The sequence below is a fragment of the Ambystoma mexicanum genome, chromosome 7q (genome assembly GCF_040938575.1).
Source record: "Ambystoma mexicanum isolate Mex_15411 chromosome 7q, UKY_AmexF1_1, whole genome shotgun sequence".
NCBI lineage: Eukaryota > Metazoa > Chordata > Amphibia > Caudata > Ambystomatidae > Ambystoma > Ambystoma mexicanum.
Window position 1 is genome coordinate 963,596,647 of NC_090941.1, and position 17,420 is coordinate 963,614,066.

The window sequence follows — 17,420 nt, forward strand, 5'->3', positions numbered from 1 at the left end:
TACCGAGCAGAACTGTGCAGAACCAATCTCTTAGTTAAAATAATCTAATTCAAGCAATTTTAGCATTTTCACTTCCTTGCCACCACATTACAAAGCATTCTTGCCTGTGTTTTAAAAAGCATACCTGTTGTCTAAGCTTGCTGGGGGGGGAACTGAATTCCGTATTGTATTTGATTGTATTCCTGAAGACTGTGTGTGTTACTTCCATCTCCTTGCATTGCATATGGGGGGGGGGGGGTGAATTGCCACCAGGGGAAAAGTGAACATATTATCTCTTGTGAAACCATATCAGTTTATTTTCTGTACTGCATCTATTCCACCTTGCATTTCCTTGAAAACATAAAGCATTTCAGCTACCTCATCCTCTATACTACTTCTAAGTAACCAAATCAGTTTACCAGTAGAACATTATCCATTGTTGATCACTGTCATATTTTAAGTGTGATATCCAATATTAATTTATTATAAAAGTGTGATAGATATATAGTGTTATATTTCTCAAATAAACCTTTTAAATTTGCAAAACAGACCTACTTCTTGGCTCAGTGGCGTCAGGGGGATTCTAAGAGAGGGGTGTTATATAAGGGTTGTCATCCAGAGTACATGAACTGGACCTAAAAATATATCAATAAGGGTTTCCCTCAGTATCCCAGACTAGGCATTGATTTAGCTGTAGTGTTGAAGTGAAGCCGCTTAACAAAGTGGGGGCTCGACGCCGGGAATTCTGAATTAGATTTATCACTTGTGCAGCTTATTACAGTGTGCTAACTGACGGATACATACATCCGGTCGGATCACCACGCTGTGTTACGCTGTAAAGCTCTCCTCAAAGGAACGCTCTAAGGAAACGGTCTGTTTTGCAAAAATAAAATACAAACTTCTGTAAGTCAGGAAGGAACTCAAATTCCAGAATGACGACACTGGTAGATATCAAAATAGCCAGAGAGCACTTCTTACATAAGCTATTTGTGAGAGGTGAGTGGACTCATCAGGACCAAACGGTCCGGTTGCAGGCAATCGCGCAACAGGTCACTGAAACAGGGTCAGATTTATGGAGAGATCAGGGTCCCCTACATGTGGCCCTGAGCGAACTATATATGGCCCCTAAAGCCAAAGATGAACATAATAAGATTGCCAGGATAGCGGCATATTTGTACCTATATATGGGAGCCATACAGAATAAATGTGCTGAAGGCCAAGATCTGGCAAATAGGCAACAGATGGCGTTAGAGAAGGCCCAATCTGATCTGGACTCTTCTGAGCAGAGGCTGCTCAGGAGCCAGGAGTCAGAAAATGACAGCAGACAGTACATCACTAAAATAAAGGAGGATATGGATGTGCTGCAACTGGTCAGTATACCAGATTTTTGGCCTTGCAGAAGGAGTACCAAGAATGTTTGGACTCCCTACTACAGAGCCAGAAAAAGCTGGAGCAACAGTTAGACTTTAATAGGGCATTTGCTGAGCAGGTAGTCACCCTGCAAAGCCACCTAGATAGGCAGAAGGCAGAGAGCAATAAACTGATTTTGAAAGCCCTGGATACCCAGGCAGAGTTTGACCAGGAGCGCCAGAAAGCTGGTGCCTTCCAAAGGCAAAGGGACCACCTGGCGGCACAGATGCAGGCTCTTAGTCAGGAAAGGAATACCTTAGGGCAGGAAGTCTGCCACTTAAAAAGGAAAATGGAAGAAAATCACCTGGCCCTCCAGGGACTGGGTGACCTCCAAAAAGAACACCAGAACTTGTTAGAGCACGCCAGGAGGGTGGAGGATGCTCTGACGAGAAAGGAGCAGGCCAATAGGGACACAGCTCAGGGGGTAACCCTCCTGCAGCAAAGACTGGCCCAGTACTCCAGGACCAATCAGGAGGCACAGAGAGAGAATGAGGCGCTCTGCCAGCACAATGATAGGCTCCAGCAACTGGTAGCGATGCAGGAGAGACTGATAGAGTCTAGTAAGGCCTTAACTGAGGAACTGAAAGCGCAGGCTCTTGCATTTCAACAGGGAGCAGGGGCGGATAGAGATGAGGTTCGCTGGGAAAGAGAAACTCCTGAGCATAACCTCAGGAGCCCTAGTACCAGAGGCCTTCATCTCTCCCAGTCCCTGGACTCTGCCACCCCCATGTCCCCTCGCGCACATGAGCCCCGGGCCACGGGGATGGCAGATTACTATCCAGCTAGAAGTATGGGGCTCATAGGCCAGTACCTCCCAGGAATGGATGGGCGGGCATCCGGGTATGGGCACCCAAGCACAGTGCAATTTAGTGGGGAACCCCAGGAGAGTAGGCCCGCTAAGGGCACCCTGAAAACCTCTGCCCAGTTAGGTCAGTGGGGGGGTACCCATCAAATCCTGGCAGCAAGGAGGGATCTGAAGACTCCTCTGAGCGTTACAGGATGCAGGAGACCAGGTCCCCACATTCTGCCAGCCATTCCCAGGCTCGCAGAATCCGGGAAAACCTGGAAGATCAGACGGGCACCTCTGGGAGCAGTGCTTCGGAGTCAGAGGATGAATGGACCAGGGTGACCCGAACCAAAAAGGCCAATAAGGCAAAAAGGGCCTTGCTTAAGGACCCATTGAAACAAATAAAGGCAATAAGGAGTGTCATCATGCCTTATCATAAGAACGCCAAGTATTCTGTTTGGGAACACTTGGAGCTCTATGAGCAAATTATGGAGACTTTCCATTTGAAGGACAGCAGTAGCTGCATCCAGTACGTCAAATGGACATTCTCCCCAGAATACTCCAGTTTCTTTTTCAGGGCTGGAGGACCAAAACCATTCAAGATGGTCCGCATATAGGCTGGCCATCTTGAAACATTTTTCTGTTCATAGAAATCCTCAAGAGGCTCGCAAGGCAGCCTACAATTTACAATGTGGGGAGGATCAGGCCCCACAAGAATTTGTGCAAGAATTGAAGCGTGCCTTTGCGCAGACCACCAGAAGGGTGCGCACGGACAGCAGAGAATTTGTCAGTACTTTTTTCCATGCCTTGCCCAAATACATCATGACCCAGCTAGTGAGAGATTTTCACGAGAAGAGGTCACTAGACTGGGTCATTGAACAGGCTACCCGGATCTATGAGGTGCAGAAGCCCATAGAAAAAAAGTAATGCGCAGAAAAACACCAAAACCAACAGCACCCCTGCTGCTGCCAAGGTGGCGGAGGTAAAGGTTGCCCCCGTTTTAGATTTGGAGATGAAAGGGCCTAAAAACCTGCCTGCACCAAATAATTCACAGCCCAGAAGGCCCTCGGGCCAGTCACAGACAGGGAGTCGAGGAGGTAGTCCCACAAATGGGGTCCCCCGCTCCCCTGACTATGTAAATCCCCGCTACAAGGGAAACTGACCAATCCTGGGTTATGTGTGGACTCCTCCAGCCCAAGGGGGGGGATCCAGCCAAGCACCTGACCCGGGGAACTTCTCTCCTAACTTCCCCCAGGAGGGCAGAAATTCACCAAATCCTGGGCAGAACTTTTTCCCTGGGTATCCACCCAATTTCCAGCCCCAAAATCATCCATCCTTCTTTCCCCAATTTCCAGAGCCCAGACAACCTAATCCGGGAGAAGGGAGACCAAGGGTGGAGGGGTACCCAAATCTTCCCAATCCGGGGTATTACCAGAGAAGGGATAGCTACCCTTCCCGGGATCAGCCCAGGGGAGAAAATAGAGCCCCGTATCAGCCTGAACGGGTTTCACAACTTGAGCACCAGGTCCAAAATATGGCACGAGATCTGGGTCACATACTGAGGGCTCACCAGAACCCTCAGATGAGCATGCCACCGCAGAATACCCCAAACTCTGGACCTGGAACTCCAGAACAATGACGGGGCAGCACCCCGATAAACCACCGGTTCCCAGGGAGGAGGCACAAGGGGGAGGGGGGTGTAAAGCCTTGGAGGAAGCTTCCTTCCCAACTTGTAAACAGCCCCTGGAAAAGCAGGAACCGGAAACAAAATCTCCTACCCCTGAAAGTCTGCCACCCAAGGAGCAGAGAGGAGGTAGGAGAAACAAAGGACCCAAACAGACCCACTTTGTGGAGGAGGTATAGGTCTTCAAATTTGAGGGAGAGGGATCCTCAGAAGATCCTGGGAAAAGGATCTTCTCCTTCAGAGATGGGGGAACTCCTCCCATGGAAAAATGGGTCCCAAGGAATGCCAATTCAGACTGGGGAGATGTGGAGACTGAGCTACCGCCGCCCATCATCTCATCCCAGAACCGACAATACCAAAATCCCATGGGTCAAACCCATCCTGATGACTGCCTCCAAAAAGGGGGGGGCGGCCCAGAACCCGAAACCATTTCCAGTTAACAACTTTTTCTTTCAGATTCCCCAGGCTCTTCACAGAATTCTGCCCAAATCTCTTCTCACGCCATGTACGAAAACAGGAAATTAGCCCACCAGTTGTCCAAAAATGTGCATTATCTGTGCCCCCTTGAGGAGAAGGAGGGAAGATATTATGCCCCGGTACAAGTACAGGGGAAGGGTACAATTTCAGCGCTGGTGGACACCGGATCTCAAGCTACCCTTCTGTCCAGAAGGGCCTTTGATGAACTGAATTTAGGAAGGGGAGAGAATTATCGTATTCCTCTCACCTCTCTTCCTGGACAACTCTAGAACTTTGACGGGAAGGAAATTCCCGTCGAGGGGATGGCAGATTTGGACATCAAAATTGGGCGACACAAGGTGAAACACCCGGTCATATTAGTGACTCCAGAGGGCACCCCTTGTTTACTAGGGAGCGACTTCCTGAGAAGGTTGTCACCCCTAATAGATTGTGTAAAGAAGGTCCTCTGGACCCAGACTAGCCGACCAATAAAATTAAAACAGAGTGTCAACCATGTTAGTTTAAATGGCACCTGCCACATGGTTGAACAAAAATCTGACCAAGTAGAATTTCACTTCCAGAACAACCAAATTCCAGATGTGACAGTAATAGCAGTAGGACAACAGACTGGTGGTGGGGGGTCCTCTCTATTTCTGAAAATCAACCTTCCTTCCAGTTTAAGGTGGTATTCCACACTGGAAGGAAACACTCTGAAATTCTTTACCAATCCACAATCAGACACTCCCACTCCTATAGTCCAGAAAGAGGTAGAATCAGCTCAGAGCCTAGCTGATATTGAGCAAATTGGAGAGCAGTTGTTCATCCCTGTTCAGTTAAATAATGGGAAGGACTCTGTTCTCGCTCGAGTGTGTGTGAACAACGGTAAGAGCTTCATTAGCGAAGTCATGTTCCGCCAACTCCCAAAAGATCCAGCCATTCCCACATTCAAACTGATAGACAAATGGGAAATGGACCTTGAAGCACCCAATTTCAAACATCTCCTGCCAAGCCGGTGCATGCTCAAAATCTCCATTGGCAGCAAGACCATAGTCCATAATTGTTGGGTCGTGCGAGACGTCACTGCCGCCTTTTACTTAGGCAGTGACATTCTCAATCGCTTTGCCATTAGTTTGGACCTAATCAACTTCAAAGCTTGGTCCCGATTAGTGGATAATCCCATGGGCTTTGATGATCAAGAAAAAGCATTTAGGTCAGCTCAATTGCTACCTTATGCAGTTGAAATTCAGCTTAAAGAGGAAGTCACCATCCCAGAAAGGACCCGACAATTCTCCCTGGAAGTGAAAGTTAAAAGAGGACAAAAATTGAAAAACCCTGATGCTTATATTCATCTAAATGCTTCTCTCCAACAACAAGGGTTAGGGGTAAACCCAACACCATTAGTCAACATAGAACATGACACCATTCCAATAGAGGTGGATAACAGCGACTTACAGAGTATTACTCTAGCCGCAGGCACCATCATTGGAATGGTGGTTGATGACCAACATTTCTCCATTGATTTAGGAAATGAACTATTAGGACAAATCCCCAAGGACTGTTTTGACAGTGACAGTGATGACAATACAACACCAGACAGGATTTTCACCCGGCATGGAGGGAACTTCCTGGTGTATACTTCTTGCCCTTATGGTAAGGAAGATGTGACTTGTGACTTCAGGGGGGATGAGGTGATTTTCCAGGTCCATGAGGGCTGCCTTTCCCACCTGAAGCCTCCTGTCCAAACCAGCACTCTGACCAGGGACTTCTCCACCCAGCTGGAGGAGGCCGCTGAGATAGCAAAACCAGAAGTCTTTTCAGGCTTCAGGCAGATGGTGGAAGAGAGAGTCAACCTAGCTGATGCCTGTGTGACTCTGGAACAGAAGCAAAAGTTGAAACAAGTTTTCTTGGATTTCTAAGATCTCTTTGCGGTAGACTCATATAACTGTGGTCGCACCGACATCCACACAACAACATTCCCATGGACCCCGGAATGACTCCAGTGTTTGTGAAGCAATGTCGTTTTCCTCTCGCATCCATGGAGTCCCTTACTGAAATAATTAAGAACCTTGAGTCAGGAGGAATAATCCGTCCAGTCCACAGCAGTCAATAATCCGGTGCTGGGAATATTGAAGCCAAACGGCCAGTGGAGACTCTGTGCCGACCTTAGGGAGCTCAACAAACGGGTCCATACTTCCCGATGGCCTCTACCCTACATTGACCAAGGGCTGGCCCAGATTCAGGGGTCACAGGTATTCACAGCAATAGACCTGACCAATGGATACTGGACCATGCCTGTCAGTAGGGAGGACCAATACAAACTGGCTTTTACCTTTGGGGGCCAGCAGTACACATGGACCCGGACTCCCTTCGGATACCTCAACTCCGGCAATGAATTCAACATTTTCCTACATAAGGCCATGCCCGACCTGGGTGCGAAGGGTAACCTGGCTTATGTAGATCATGTCCTCATCAAAAGTTCATCTGTGGAGGAACACATAGCGGAGATCCGTTATGTTCTGACACAGTTGAGGGCCGCCGGAGCAAAACTTTCCTTTCAGAAAGCACTGTGGTGTAGAACCTTTGTTAATTTCTTAGGGCATGAGATTACTCCTCAGGGTCTCTGTCCCCAGGAAAAGAAAGTGGAAGCACTTCAGAAACTGAAAGACCCCACCACTCTGCGGGAACTAAGAAGCCTCCTTGGACTGACTAATTACAGTAGAAAGTTCATTGAAGGCTACGCAGAGATCACTAGACCTCTGATTCATCTCTTGAAGGGGGGGGGGTCAAATGGGAATGGGGTCCAGAACAATCCGAGGCAGTAAGACAACTCAAAAGAAGCCTCTCACAAGCGCCTTGCCTAGCTTACCCTGTCAGAAACAAGGAGTTCTTCCTGGAGACAGGGTTCTCTAATACGTGCTTGACTGCAGTATTATACCAAAAGCATGACAAGGTCAATAAAGTAATCTCCTATGCGAGCAAAACCTTATCCTCTGTGGAGGAAAAATTCAACGATTGTGAGAAGGCACTCCTGGCAACGGTGTGGGCATTGAAGAATTACCGCCCGTTTATCCAGGGGGAACACATCATAGTGGAGACTCCACACCAGCCTCTGCAATATCTCCAAAGTGACAGAATCTGGGCCGGAAATGTGAGTAATTCCCGAATTACTTCCTGGATTCTGTCAATGCAAGGCTTTCCTGTGGAGGTCAGATATGGCCAAAACAAGAAGAGTCCCCTCGCGCAAGGTCTGGCTGACTTGCATGATTGTGCCAGAGAAAACTGTCTCGAGGACGAAAGTCTAAAAATAAAGGACAACATGGAGGCACCTTAATTCCCCCCACAAAGTCTTTGAAGAAGACAAATGTGAGGGAATGCCCACTGTCTATATGGATGGATGCTCTTACCATGTTGACAACAACGGGGAGAAAGAACTGGTGGCCGGCGCAGGGAATGCATGGGTGAAGGAGTTTCCTGAACCCTCCGCTGGGTACAAAATTGGTCCCCGAAGTAGTCAGGTGGCAGAGTTGATGGCTGTGCATCAGGCCATCCTCACTGCTGTCCAACATCAACTCCACGAACTGGTCATAATCACAGATTCGGATTATGTACGGAACGGGTTCGTGGAGCACCTGGTTAATTGGAAAACCAGAGGCATGCTATGTGCTAACAACAAACCCTTGAAACATGGGAAGTTGATCCAAAACATTGATGATCTGGTCACCTCGAATGGGATGACCATCTACTGGAACAAGATCAAGGGTCATTCCAAAGTAGAGGGACCAGACAAAACTGGAAATGACTTAGCTGATCAGCTGGCCAAAACCGGGGCCATCTAAGGGGATCTAATAGAAATAGAGCCCCTGTTGGGGGAAATCCAGGTCACTGCTATCACTAGGTCCCAGACAAATGCTCACAATGATCATTCAACTGCACAATGGAGTAAGGAGACCCCTGATGCTGATTTGATTACAGCTCAGAAGGGGGATCCAATAATTGGTAAGTTTTACCAACCCATTGAGGACCCTGAGAACTTTCCCCTGATGGATACACGATTACATTGGGAAACAGGACCTAAGACTGTTGATGAAATGTCCAAAAATGTTCCGAATCCAAGATGGTTTGTTGGTAAGGAAATCCCAAGCTGGTCATGATCAGTGGGTGGTTCCTACCTCATTCTGAAGCCTGATGTTAAGTCACGCCCATGATGCGACCACCGCCGGTCATAGGGGGTTTCATACAACACTTGAAATCTTAAGAGAGGTTGCATACTGGCCACACATGGGGCAGGACCTCGACTAATACTTGAAGGGGTGTCTTGTGTGTGCACAATTTCAGCCATCATCCCTCACACACCGTGCGCCTCTCCAAAAGAGGGGGATGACACTGCCATGGTCAGATTTGCAAATTGACTTTGTAGGCCCTGTAATTTGCTCGTCTAGAGGAAACAAGTACATGTTGACCGTTACATGCTTGTTTACCAAGTGGGTGGAATGTCTCCCAGCCCCAAACTGCAAGGCAGAAACAGCAGCTGCCCTGATGATTAACCACATCTTTTCCCGTTTTGGTCTACCTCAAAGGATTGAGTCAGACAGAGGTAGCCACTTCACCAGCGAAGTAATGACAAAGATGTGGGAGATACTGGGGAAGCTACACATTGCTTACAGGCCAGCTTCTTCTGGAGCAGTAGAGAGATACAACCGAACCATTGTGAGCATATTAAAAAAGTTTGTGGCAGATTCTGGGCCAAGTTGGGATATCCGATTACCTCTGGTCCTAATGGCTATCAGATCTACCCCTTCATCTGCAACTAAAATTTCACCATTTGAGTTGATGACCGGACGCAAGATGGTGCTTCCCCAGCATCTGCTCTACAGGACCCAAGAGCAGACACTGATAAATGCCTCCACAACTCATCAGTATGTGTAGATTTTAAGGAAACACCTTCAGCATGCTTTTGCCTATGCTCAGCGGAATCTAGAAAGATCAGCTGATAGCATGGAAAGCATGGAAACCCACTACGACCTGAAGACCACCAGGAAGGAATATACTGTGGGGGACCGGGTCTATCTATAAAATTTCCAAAGGAACCAGGCCAAACAGCGAAAATGTTTGCCTACATGGAAGGGACCGTTGAAATTATAGCCAAAATCTCCCCTGTTGCATACAAGATCCGCATCCCCAAAGGCAGTTTGGCAGAAGGGGAAGACAAGTGGGTACATATAAATCAGCTAAAGTGTTGCCATCCCAGGCACACGCTGCAGCAACTGGAGGAGTCCTCTGCAATGCCAGAGGGGACTGCTCCAGATTCCAACCCTAAAATATCCCACATATAGTCTTTAAAATATTATGACGCTTGTAAGCCACTGTCTCTGAATGATATCTTTTTTCAGGTATTGTTTTTCAAAATTGGAATGCTATGTCTATTAAAGTATAAAATGTACATGTCGCCCCACTATATCAATAGCGGGGGAGACATGTCTATGAATGGGTATTGCCGCTTTCCTTTGTCGTCCTAGGAGAAAGAAAACCTGGGGACTGGCCAAGGAGGACGACCGGGGACCGGGAGCAGAGACCCGAGGGGCCCCGGGGTACTGCCCAATATTCCCATCAGGACCGGCGAGGAGAACCGATCGATCCAACTGGCTGGAGGAAAAGATGCTGAACTGTGCCATCTACAGAATTGGAAGAAGATAATGCGGACATACCAGCACAGGGCTCAAAACATCCTTTGCACCCAACTTCCCCTCGACTCGAATCAAAGCGCAGTCGGGCGGGGGGGTTTGTCAAGGGTTTTGACCCGTGTTGAATCAATAGACTGGGTAGATGTGGGGATGAGCTGTCGCTGCCCATTATTCTATCCCAGAAAAAACTAAATCAATATACTGGGTGGATGTGGGGATGAGCTATAGCCGCCCACATTCCAGCCAGAATCCAGGACAACTGTGCAGTTGGCACAAGACCACTCCAAAGATACAACCTTCTTGTGGGGGGTTCCACATCACCACTCTACTGTAAGGATGCCATCAAAACAATGTTAAGCAAGGGTCCTATACTATCAAGCAAAAGACCACTCTATTGAAATGCAGTAATTCAAGACAGATCCCAAAAATGGATGCAATACCAGTACTCACCACTATCAGAAAGCCGGTGTTTTAAAACCACCAGACTTTTGTGTAAAACTGAACAGAGGAACCCAAACCAGGCCAAGGAAAGACTTGCTAAGAGGAGGATACAATGTAAAACTATATTCTGAAATGACTTGAAGGAAGTAATTATTTAATGATTTAATGTATATGTGAAAATTGTAAGTTTGATTTAAACTGGAACTAAAGTGACATTTAGCTGAATTCTGCCTGACAACTACCCCCGACAGGAGAAACCTGCTCAGCCACTCTTCCCAGGCCTAGCTGCATCCTGCTTCCCCACCAAAAGGAGATGACACCTCTCTGATTAGATTAGGGGAGGGGCACCTACAGAACTTTGGGCAGAGACAGAGAACAATGCACTGTCCTGGGCTCAGGCAAATGTTATATTGGGGGGGGTCGTAAAATAGCTTCCTCTTGGGAGAAGTGGGAGGAGAAGTGCCTCTGGGAGCCACCTGAGCTGGAGGCGGGGACAGACAGAAGCTTCCCCCATGTGCTTTGGAACTTAAACCACACCCATCTGGGCCAGAGCATAATTTTAAAAAAGATGGATAATTCATAGTACGGACTTGTCAGAATTATATAAGTAATATCATTATTCTTGTGATTTTTCTGTGCACGTTTTAAGAGGCGTTAGGACCCTGTGGTGTATTCTGGGGGGTTGCTAGCGGAAAATAGGGTCTCACTCCAAATGTCTGCATGTTAAGAATCTGACACTTCATCAATTAATGTCCATACTCCTTGCGCACATTTGTGTAATTTTTGGTAAATGTCCGATATTGGTAAACCAGTCAAAAAGCGCAAAATGCTGTCATTTTTGAATGCAAGCCCCCAGGAAGATCAGAGGCGGACAAGCATGGACCATAAGGAATATATAATGTGTACATGTAATTTCAACAAATTGTGTACCTGGGAAATATGTATTTGAATCAAATATATATTTGTGGGCAAATTGACCAGGGGAGGATCCTCTGACCCATAAACAGACCTCATCATGATGACAATCCATTTCCTTCCCCCAATCATGGGAGAGGGGAGAATTGGGCCAATGACAAGTAGAGAGGGGCAGGCTCAGTTATGCCACACACACACCCACTTCCAAAACACATAAAAAGAGACTGCTGGGACAGGTAGAGAGATTCATTTTCCATTTCTGCGGAGAATTTTGATGGCCGACATCCCATCCAGACAGAGACCAGAACCAGAGACCCATAGACCACAGAACTTTGAACCTAGAAGGCCCACTGCAAGCAAAAGTATTCTCAGCAGGCCTTCAGAATCCAGCAAACCTAACCAAACTATTCAACAGCCGGGCAAGCTTTCTTTGCTGTTTGAGTTCTTTGCCAAGAACTTTTGCCGGAACCGCAGACCAGACCCAGACCGCTGTGAGCAGAACCAGAGATCCGGATCGCTGTGAGCAGAACCGGTGCCCGATTGACCTGCTGAGCAGAGAGAACCGCCGCCGGACGTGTTGACCAGATCTGTGACGAGGCCTATTTCAAATTTATATTGTGAGTACCTAGCAGAACTGTGCAGAACCAATCTCTTAGTTAAAATAATCTAATTCAAGCTATTTTAACCTATTTAGAACTATCTCATAGGAATCGTGTGTGTCATTCTGTCATTTCTAAAGCTGCACAACTGTCACCTGTCAATTCTGCAGCTGCAAGCTGTCACCTGTCATTTTGAGTTTACTTTAAATCCGAAAAACTACCTTCACAAAATCGTCCATATCTCTGGAACGGTTTGTCCTTGTACGAGATTTAACTTTCCTCTGAAAGAAAAAGAAAGCTTAGAATCTAAGCTTTCCAACAAGCCTAGAACCAACTTCCTACTCCTTATACTTTTACCACAAAGCGATTTGCGATTTGGCCTGATTTCGTCATCTGTAAAAAGATAGCCGCTTTTGCCTGAACTGCTAAAATTCGTTTGCAACCTAATAACCATCCCTGAACCATTGTTAGGGCTGACCTGAAATGATTTAAAGTGTCTACCACTCACCCGGAACCTCCTATAGGGAATTAAAAGCAATTTTAGCATTTTTCACTTCCTTGCCACCACATTACAAAGCACTCTTGCCTGTGTTTTAAAAAGCATGCCTGTTGTCTAAGCTTGCTGGGGGGGGAACTGAATTCCGTATTGTATTTGATTGTATTCCTGAAGACTGTGTGTGTAACTTCCATCTCCTTGCATTGCATATAGGGGGGGGGGTGAATTGCCACCAGGGGAAAAGTGAACATATTATCTCTTGTGAAACCATATCAGTTTATTTTCTCTACTGCATTTATTCCACCTTGCATTTCCTTGAAAACATAAAGCATTTCAGCTACCTCATCCTCTATACTACTTCTAAGTAACCAAATCAGTTTAGCAGTAGAACATTATCCATTGTTGATCACTGTCATATTTTAAGTGTGATATCCAATATTAATTTATTATAAAAGTGTGATAGATATATAGTGTTATATTTCTCAAATAAACCTTTTAAATTTGCAAAACAGACCTACTTCTTGGCTCAGTGGCGTCAGGTGGATTCTAAGAGAGGGGTGTTATATAAGGGTTGTCATCCAGAGTACATGAACTGGACCTAAAAATATATCAATAAGGGTTTCCCTCAGCATCCCAGACTAGGCATTGACTTAGCTGTAGTGTTGAAGTGAAGCCGCTTAACAAGCCCCCAGGAAGATCAGAGGCGGACAAGCATGGACCATAAGGAATATATAATGTGTACATGTAATTTCAACAAATTGTGTATCTGGGAAATATGTATTTGAATCAAATATAGATTTGTGGGCAAATTGACCAGGGGAGGATCCTCTGACCCATAAACAGACCTCATCATGATGACAATCCATTTCCTTCCCCCAATCATGGGAGAGGGGAGAATTGGGCCAATGACAAGTAGAGAGGGGCAGGCTCAGTTATGCCACACACACACCCACTTCCAAAACACATAAAAAGAGACTGCTGGGACAGGTAGAGAGATTCATTTTCCATTTCTGCGGAGAATTTTGAGGGCCGACATCCCATCCAGACAGAGACCAGAACCAGAGACTCATAGACCACAGAACTTTGAACCTAGAAGGCCCACTGCAAGCAAAAGTATTCTCAGCAGGCCTTCAGAATCCAGCCAACCTAACCAAACTATTCAACAGCCGGGCAAGCTTTCTTTGCTGTTTGAGTTCTTTGCCAAGAACTTTTGCCGGAACCGCAGACCAGACCCAGACCGCTGTGAGCAGAACCAGAGATCCGGATCGCTGTGAGCAGAACCGGTGCCCGATTGACCTGCTGAGCAGAGAGAACCGCCACCGGACGTGTTGACCAGATCCGTGACGAGGCCTATTTCAAATTTATATTGTGAGTACCTAGCAGAACTGTGCAGAACCAATCTCTTAGTTAAAATAATCTAATTCAAGCTATTTTAACCTATTTAGAACTATCTCATAGGAATCGTGTGTGTCATTCTGTCATTTTTAAAGCTGCACAACTGTCACCTGTCAATTCTGCAGCTGCAAGCTGTCAGCTGTCATTTTGAGTTTACTTTAAATCCGAAAAACTACCTTCACAAAATCGTCCATATCTCTGGAACCGTTTGTCCTTGTACAAGATTTAACTTTCCTCTGAAAGAAAAAGAAAGCTTAGAATCTAAGCTTTCCAACAAGCCTAGAACCAACTTCGTACTCCTTATACTTTTACCACAAAGCGATTTGCGATTTGGCCTGATTTCGTCATCTGTAAAAAGATAGCCGCTTTTGCCTGAACTGCTAAAATTCGTTTGCAACCTAATAACCAACCCTGAACCATTGTTAGGGCTGACCTGAACTGATTTAAAGTGTCTACCACCCACCCGGAACCTCCTATAGGGAATTAAAAGCAATTTTAGCATTTTTCACTTCCTTGCCACCACATTACAAAGCACTCTTGCCTGTGTTTTAAAAAGCATGCCTGTTGTCTAAGCTTGCTGGGGGGGGAACTGAATTCCGTATTGTATTTGATTGTATTCCTGAAGACTGTGTGTGTTACTTCCATCTCCTTGCATTGCATATGGGGGGGGGGGTGAATTGCCACCAGGGGAAAAGTGAACATAATATCTCTTGTGAAACCATATCAGTTTATTTTCTGTACTGCATTTATTCCACCTTGCATTTCCTTGAAAACATAAAGCATTTCAGCTACCTCATCCTCTATACTACTTCTAAGTAACCAAATCAGTTTACCAGTAGAACATTATCCATTTTTGATCACTGTCATATTTTAAGTGTGATATCCAATATTAATTTATTATAAAAGTGTGATAGATATATAGTGTTATATTTCTCAAAAAAAACTTTTAAATTTGCTAAACAGACCTACTTCTTGGCTCAGTGGGGTCAGGGGGATTCTAAGAGAGGGGTGTTATATAAGGGTTGTCATCCAGAGTACATGAACTGGACCTAAAAATATATCAATAAGGGTTTCCCTCAGCATCCCAGACTAGGCATTGACTTAGCTGTTGTGTTGAAGTGAAGCCGCTTAACAAGCCCTCTAATAGGGAGGCATTTACAAATTTACGAATTGCTTTTATGAAGTAGAGGGGACAAGATTTTATGATCAAGGAGGATCAAGGATCGCCCTTACATTTGGTGGCCTTAAGTTGTTCGATGGTGATCTGTAAATCAGCCTCAGAGATGGGATGAAAGTTAAATTCAGTGACTAGAGGGTTTCTAATATAAGGTATATTCTGGACAGAGTCCAGGTTGGCAGCCTGTTTCTGGACAATATCGGCTCTGATGCCCAGAAGTTTGTTATGCATTCCATTTTGGACTTGTTGACACCAGTTGGCGTCTTGGGGTGGCATCTGTTCCTGAGGTTCGGGGGTGGATTCTGAATCTTTCAAGATCCTAAAATGTTCTTTCGTGTGTGATTTGGCATTAAGAATCTGCAGATTGTGGTAGGTCTTCTTTGCTGCTATTAGCTCCATTTTGTAAGATGTTGCTGCTGATTTATAAGCTTCACGGGAGGATATAATAGGATTATATTTCCAGAGATGGAATAAGTTTGAGTTTAAGGATTTGGATTTTTGTAATTCCTTTGTGAACCATGGGTTACTTCTTTTGGGACCTAATGATTTTTTGGATTTTGCAGGAGCCAAACAGGAGGAGATACTGACTAGGTTATGGGAATGGGCTTGATGAAAATAATTGCAGGGTTCAGGAGGGGTTCAATTTGATCCTGGGTGATGTGTTTGAAGTTGGGAGTTGTGATGAAGTTGGGTTTACGGTTTTTGATCTTTTCCAGGAATGGTATCGTGATAGAGAAATGGACAAATGAGTGGTCCGACCAAGGGCATGACATGACCTGAATATCATGACATGAGACATTAGCAGAGGAGACCCAGTCCAGAGTATGGCCTCATTGGTGTGTAGGAACGTGAATTTGTTCCTCTTTGTGGCCTAACCAGTAGTTGAAGTCTCCCAGGAGAATAAACCGGGTTTTAGGTTTTAATGATGATAACAGATGATTAGAGAGAGCTGCAATCAAGTTAGCTGTAAGTGAGGGTGGACAATAAATAAGGAGAAAGTTCACAGTGGCTTCGGAATTCATACCGATTTTTATGTGCAAGGACTCGACACCTTCAAAGCAAGGGTTTTGTGCTACCCAGATTGAGAGTGAGTCCTTGAGGATAAAAGCAACCACACCGCCTCTCCCGCGGGGCGGTAGTGGCGAAACAAAGTGTAGCCGGCTGGTATGGCTAAATTAGAGAAGGGCCGGCAGAACTGGAGGCCCAGGTTTCTGTCAGTGCGCAGAGATCTAAGTCATTATCCTCAATTTAATGATTGACTTCCAGTGCGTGTTTGATGAGGGACCGGGTATTTAATAATAGACAGCGAAGTTTGCTGGTTGAGAGTAGATGGTTTACCGTAAGGTTATTTAATGAGGAGGCTGGAAACAGCTGGGACGAGGGCAGGAAGATAGAGAAATTGGGTGAAAGCGTACGCATTACCTTGTCTGGATGCTGGTAGGAGGCGGGCATCGCGTGCAACGAAGGCGGCGATGTCGAAGTGGCATCCGGGAGGATGGGACTGGGCTGCTATCTATCCACACACGCGAGTCTCCGGGCGAAATGGCTTTCACAGCAAAGATGTTACGGGCTGCAGCAATAGCTGTGAGGACTTCCTGAAGGCCCATTGTAGTTGCGCGAACTGAGTCAAAGGAGTCTCGGTCACGTCCATCACGGACTGCCACAGACTGCCTTGACGCTTTCACGCCGGCGCGTTCACTCCGAGTTTAAAAATAAATACTACTTCTAGGACAACAAGTGATGCTGGGAAATGGAGTTCACACGGGTGCGTTCAGAGAGCAAAGCAGCCTCTGATTCAAATCGCACTTGGAAAAAGGGGGAAGCTACAGTAGTCAAACAAAGTAGCACGAATAATACACAAAGTTCACGCAAATTCAGTCACTACAAAAATATTAAAAGCTCAGCATAGTAGGCACACCAAAGAGAGCCTGAAAGCTGCACAATTTAAAAATAACAACGAAGCATTAAATAAGGTAATGTAAAGTAAAAACAGGTTTGGTAGCAGGAGATGGTATCTGCAAGACTTTGCTGACTGTTCAGGTCAAAAGTGGAAAATTTAAAACACTGCAAGATTGAAAAATATATTTATTTATTTATTTATTGCAATTTGGATTAACATACACCTTTTGCAAAAGTTGAACAATACATACAATCTCTATTTCATGATATCAAGATTACAAACAATGTTTAAATAGTTCAGAGCAACAATACATAGTGTCACTTTTTGAGAATTTAAAATAAAATGCCAAAGGTAGTCGGGTACAACATACATTTCATAATTCATGTATCTAAAAATTATTTGATGTCTCAGTACAGCTAAGGGGGTGCAATCAATTATTAAGTGTTTTACATTTTTCACTTTTGACCTGAACAGTCTGCTAAGTCTATCAGATCGTGGAA